The sequence below is a fragment of the Trichosurus vulpecula genome, chromosome 1 (assembly GCF_011100635.1).
Source record: "Trichosurus vulpecula isolate mTriVul1 chromosome 1, mTriVul1.pri, whole genome shotgun sequence".
NCBI lineage: Eukaryota > Metazoa > Chordata > Mammalia > Diprotodontia > Phalangeridae > Trichosurus > Trichosurus vulpecula.
The window spans coordinates 58,926,957-58,932,399 of NC_050573.1; the positions used below are offsets into that span (position 1 = coordinate 58,926,957).

Consider the following 5,443-nt stretch of genomic DNA (forward strand, 5'->3'; position numbering starts at 1 on the left):
GCACATGTATATACACATATATATGACCCTTGGAAAAATATCGCAGATAGAAAATGAATGTGGCTCATAACAGAATAGATAATCAGGCAGGATCATACTGGGGAAAATACTCAGCACTTCTAAGGATCCCAAGCTGCTCACTATTTACAAGTCTATCTAACACCAATAATCTTCCAGGAATGCTACATGGCTATGGAACACGGAACCTCATAATCTCAGAAGAATCAAAGTTGTTGGTGACCCAGTGATAAAGGAAAGGCATCTGGTGGGGGTAAGCAGGCTGCAATATGTTGTTAATGATAATTTCAAGCAAGAAAATATCTTCAAAGGAAGAATAGAAAAGGAGATGGGCTAGTCATGTGGTCAGAGAGATGACCAATGCTCTCCCACATGTTGAGCACATCTTCTATGGAGGTTTACAGGAATCACAAAGAACATCTGTAGGGATTGCTATCTGCACTCGTAGAGGAAAGACTCTACCCATGAGTGAAAAATCAGAGATTAAAATACTGAGGCCTAAGTAGGAGGCTATCTGTGGGCGTGCTATTTCCCCTTGAAAAGGGAGGCTCCATTTTTACTTCTGTCTTTGTATCCTTGGTGCCAAGTACAGCTGTCGTTCATTCTTTGTTTTCCCAGAGAACCAATGACATCACGGGGTGACGATTTGCCTCGTATGTGAGGCACAGCTGTCAGCCTCACTCTCTCTTCCAGAGTCACTGAAGTCCAGCGGCAGGACAAAAGTGAAGATGACTGGTGTTGGCCCAGGATGCAATGGATGACCTTGGCATCTTTGACAGCTGACTAAGCTCCAAGTGCTACACAGTGCCTGCTTTAGCCGCTTTCATGGTCTGGTGCTTATGCCACTGGGGGAAGTCTTTACATTCTTGGGGTTGACTTCCCCTAATTCAGTGATGGGATTGAGGCCTGTTGGTTACCTTTAACTTGGTTTAGCCTGTCTGGCAAGACAGTTTACCAGGCTGTGGCTGCTGTGGCAGCTAGGTGGTGCAATGGACAGAGCACTAGGCCTGAAATCAGGAAGACCTGAATTCAAAACCGGCCTCAGTCACTTACTAGATGTGTGACCCTGGGCAAGTCACTTAACCCTATTTATCTCAGTTTTCTCATCTGTAAAAACAAGCTGGAGAAGGAAATGGCAAACCACTCCAGCTTCTTTGCCAAATAAACCCCAAATGGGGTCACAAAGAGTCAGACATGACTGAACAACAACAAAGCCACTGCACATGCTACAGTTTCTTGGAGCTACAGGCACAAAGTAGGCTTGCTGAACTGAATACAGTGTTATAGGATTTTTTAAATTTTCATCAACTATATTTTTATATTATGCTAATATCTTTCACATCACAGTTTGTAGTCCAGCTAGATTACAGCTTCCTAGAATTACTTTCTTGATAGCTTTTGTGAAATCTTCCCGTGCTATAAAACTGTGATCAAAACAAACAGCGGATGTACCTGCTTCAGGGCAAATATTTCTCAGTTTTGCTCCATTTGAGCCATCTGAAAGCTCCACAATTGCTTTATGATCTGTTTCACCAGGTTTTGTGATAAGACCTGCAAGAATCTTTAGTATGCGTTATCTTGTTCGTTCGTTTGGTAAATCGACATATTTTTCTATTTAATTTTCCTGGACCAACAAAGCAGGACCCAGTGTGTCTAGTCTGTATGTAGCCATTATCATTTTTACTCTGTGTAGAATATTAAATCCATCTATCTGATGCAGGAACTCCATTAAAGTTGTCTGAATGTCTCTAACCACTGCAGTATCCTCAGAAAAACAAGTCACCAATAATATCTATTTCATCCATGAAAATAATGCACTGCTGATGATCCTTGACATAACGGATCATTTTTCTGATCAAACGAGCACTTTCACCAATACACTTATCTACAATAGAACTAGATACAACCTTCAAAAAATTCCAATGCGGCTGGACAGCAACAGCTCTTGCTAAGACTATATTTCCTGTTCCTAGTAGTTCATACAGCAAATAATCTTTTGGAGGTATTGTTTCTACACACTGGAGTAACTCAGGGCTTACAAAGGAGGTAATTCTGTTATCTTTCAGTTCTCTGATTTGTTCAGACAGACCTCCAGTTTCAGAGTAAGAAACATTCCCAGGGGCCTCACAAGATGTTGCAAGCCAGTAGATCAGGCTCTTCTGATAAAATATCTCATGACAATGTAGTCATAGGCAGAGCAATTCTTCAGTAAGCTGGCTTCAGCTTACTTTTGTTGAGCTGACATTGATGACCTAACAACATATTTTGATCCATTTGATGCTTTAATAAATTTTCTCCCACTAATTGTTTAAGCACTTGACTTGAAATCTGCCCAACGCTTTGTAAGGCCTTCAGATCATTTTGAGACGTTGCATATTGCTTGGCAAGCTCTTTAAATTGTTCCCTTAACTCTTGGAGGTGCTCACCAGTCTCCTCCCACTGGAGCAGCTTCTTTCAGTAGTTCTGAAGAGCATATTCCTTGGTTTGCCATGAGAAGATGCTGTTCATAGAGGATGCTGGAACAACCATGGCTGCCAGAGGAAGAATGGGATAGGATTTCCTCAGAGCCAGAGACTAAAAATTGGAAAGCTCAGGGTAAGGTTCATGAGCTAATCACTGAAGCATGAAGTGGAAAAGGCAAGACAGGGAGACGGAACAAAGTAAAAGTGCAGAGGTGAAAAAGTCAGGAGACCATACTGGCTCAAATGACAAATGGTTGGGAACCAAGGAGCCAGATAATGAAGGACCCTGAAGCCCAGGCTATGAAGGTTGCAGCTCTCCTTCTGGCAACAGTGAGTCACTGAAAACTTTTGAACAGGGGAGGGATGTGTCTTAGGAAGCTTTGGGAATGTGTACAGAAAAAATTAAAGCAGGAGAACCTGGAGTCAGAGTCCAAGTGTGGGAAGAGTCAATGATGACACCAAAATTTCAAGCCTGGGTGACTGAGAATAGCACTATCAATTATTTACATAGCAAATCATAAAATTTTTCAAAGATTTAAAAACTGGAGTTTCCATCACCATATTTGCAAAACAAACCAAAGCCAAACTCCTGAATTGGGCTATCTCCTTTTAAACTATTTATTTTCACGATACTTCATTATTATATTTAATATATAAAAATCTAAAATTTTCTTCCTGAATACCACAGAAGGCCATCATAAAGGATAAAAATCAAAGTATTTAAGGTTTCTTAACCTCAAAGGTCAAATTAGGGTTAAATAGACATCAGAAGAGGTTTGCTTGCAAAGTAGAAATCTTCCTCTAACTGGAATGGCCAAGCAATGTTGAATGGACCACTTGTAAGGGATGCTTGAGAAGGTACTTTTGTACTGAGTAAGAAATTGGATTAGATGATGTATATTTTTATATACAAAATATTAAACACACACATTCCAAAACAAGAGATGGGATTGATCTTGCCTGCAAAACAGCCTGGCAATGGAGAGAGCCCTGAGGCAAGGCCCCACTAGAGAGGTGGGCAGTAATCCCATATTCCACCCACACTTAAGATGCAAGAGTAGGCCTGGGAAGCTGCCAGGGCCTGAGGGGAAAAAGCTGGCTTTGGCCTTTTCCACATCAATAAAAGCACCTGACTGGACTCCCATACCTCCTTCTAGTCCTGCCTTTTTTGAGTAGGGGCTTTTTGGTGTCACAGGATACATCTCTATCTTCTAGGACATTAAACCTCAAGGGACTTCAAATGGTCTAATCTTGTATCTCCCTCAATGGACTTTTCTCCAACCACGAATATTTTGTCTGGATTTACTGCTCAATGGTTGGCATACTCCTATCCCCTTATACTCATATCTCATTCCAGTGATCCTGAACCCCCAGCAACTAGTGTATAAACCTTATTTTCCATCTTCAATTCCAAACTCCCTTAGGTCTATCAACGTCAACTCTACCTATTCAGACCCATTGCTGATCTGCCTACCCTTCTCACTGTGTTATGGAATGCCTGCTCCATAATTAACAAATTTCCTTTCCTACTAAATCTCTTCTTCGCTTTCACCTTCTGGCCCTAAGACATAGCTACCTCCCAGCAACACTGCTCCCCTTACCACCCTTTCTAGTACTGGTTACAGCTTCTCTCACATTCTTTTCTCCCCTCCCCAACTCAATGGTCATGGTGGGGGACCACTGCCCCTTTAAGACTCTGCTTTGCCCACCTTGACTAAACAAGCTCTCCTCCTCTGAGGTTCATGCCATCCAAGTTTATTACCCAATCCAAATCCCGGTGGTTGTTATCTCTAGATAACCTCCCACATGGACATTTCTTCAACGAGTTCATTTCTTCATTCTTCAATGAATTCAGTGCTTTGTTCACAATCTTTCACCTTCTGCCTTCATAACAGGGGTACTTGAACATACACACTGATTTCTCCTCAAATACCCTAGCATTCTGGTTCCTCAAACTACTCAATTCCCATGACCTATTTCTCCAATCCATCTCAGCTCCAATCTATCTCAGAGATGGCCACATGCTTTTCTCATGAACTATGAAATTGCTTTAACTCATCCTAAGCTTTCATCATTCTATCTTGCCCTATGCCTTATGACCCCTAACCCTGTTCACCACTGTGACCTGCATGTCCTTCACCCTTCAAGTTTTCCCAGGCCACTAAAACCACTGAGACCATTTGCTCAGAGCTGCCCCATCCTCCAAACCTCATCTCACTCAGGAATCTTCCTCCACTACCTCCTCTTTCACTCCAGTTTCTGACAAAGTGGCCCTTCTCTTTGCCAAAGCAAACCCCTCTCTCTACTTGTGCCATTAATTCTATCCCTTGTTGGCTTTTTTCAGAAAATTATCATTATCATCCTCTCGCTTATCTTCTCCCTCTCCTTATCTTCCTTGCAGCCATTTCTCCCAACCCCCATTCCCACTCCTTCTCTCCATACCTGCTAGCTATCACCTTTTATCTCTCCTCTGCTTCCTGCCTAAACTCCTGGAGATAGACATTTACAATTGTTACTTCTACTTCCTCTCCTCTTACTCTGCCCTAAACTCTTTGCAATCTCTTTCTACTTCACAACTCAACCACAACTATCTCTCAGCAGCTACCAATGACCTCCCTTTGGCATTTGGCAGCATCGACCTCTTCCCCTCTCCCTGATGCTTTCTCCTCTCTAGGCTTTGGGGCACTGCTCTCTCCTGGTTTTCCTTCTATGTGTTCAATTGCTCCCTCTCAGTCTCCTTCGCTGGTTCTTTCTCCATGTCATGCCCTCTAACCAAGGTCGTCCCCTTTTCTTTTCCCACTATTTTACTTGACCTCATTAGCTCTCATGGGTTCAATGATCCTATGCAGATGATTCCCATACATAGGCATATTTACATACATATGCACATCCCTATTACATATATGCATATGTATATACATATAGGCACACATAGACATATATGTATGTCTATACATGTCTAT

General features: G+C 42.1%; 1 pseudogene; it reads right to left on the reverse strand.

Moving 5' to 3' along the window:
- Nucleotides 1–1,354: 1,354 nt before the first annotated feature.
- Nucleotides 1,355–2,547, reverse strand: LOC118859089 (annotated as a pseudogene).
- Nucleotides 2,548–5,443: the final 2,896 nt, after the last annotated feature.